Raw genomic sequence first — 234 nt, 5'->3', positions numbered from 1 at the left:
AAAAAAAAAAAAAAAAAAAAAAAGACACATCCTTATGATCTATTATTTAATTCTTACCAAAAAATGATCTATTATTTAAGCCTTTACCTAATCTCCTTGTATCATACTGTCTCTATTTTTTATTAACGGAAGGTAATTTTGAGATGCTAATTTTCAGAGAATATGTAGCTAGATTTGGAGACGCATGCATTATTAAGCTCCGGCCTCCCGCAACGCTTCTTCTCCTCTCTTTCC

Source organism: Camelina sativa, chromosome 18 (genome assembly GCF_000633955.1).
Source record: "Camelina sativa cultivar DH55 chromosome 18, Cs, whole genome shotgun sequence".
Taxonomy (NCBI): domain Eukaryota; kingdom Viridiplantae; phylum Streptophyta; class Magnoliopsida; order Brassicales; family Brassicaceae; genus Camelina; species Camelina sativa.
The sequence above is the reverse complement of the archived record's forward strand: the minus strand, read 5'-3'. Positions refer to the sequence as shown.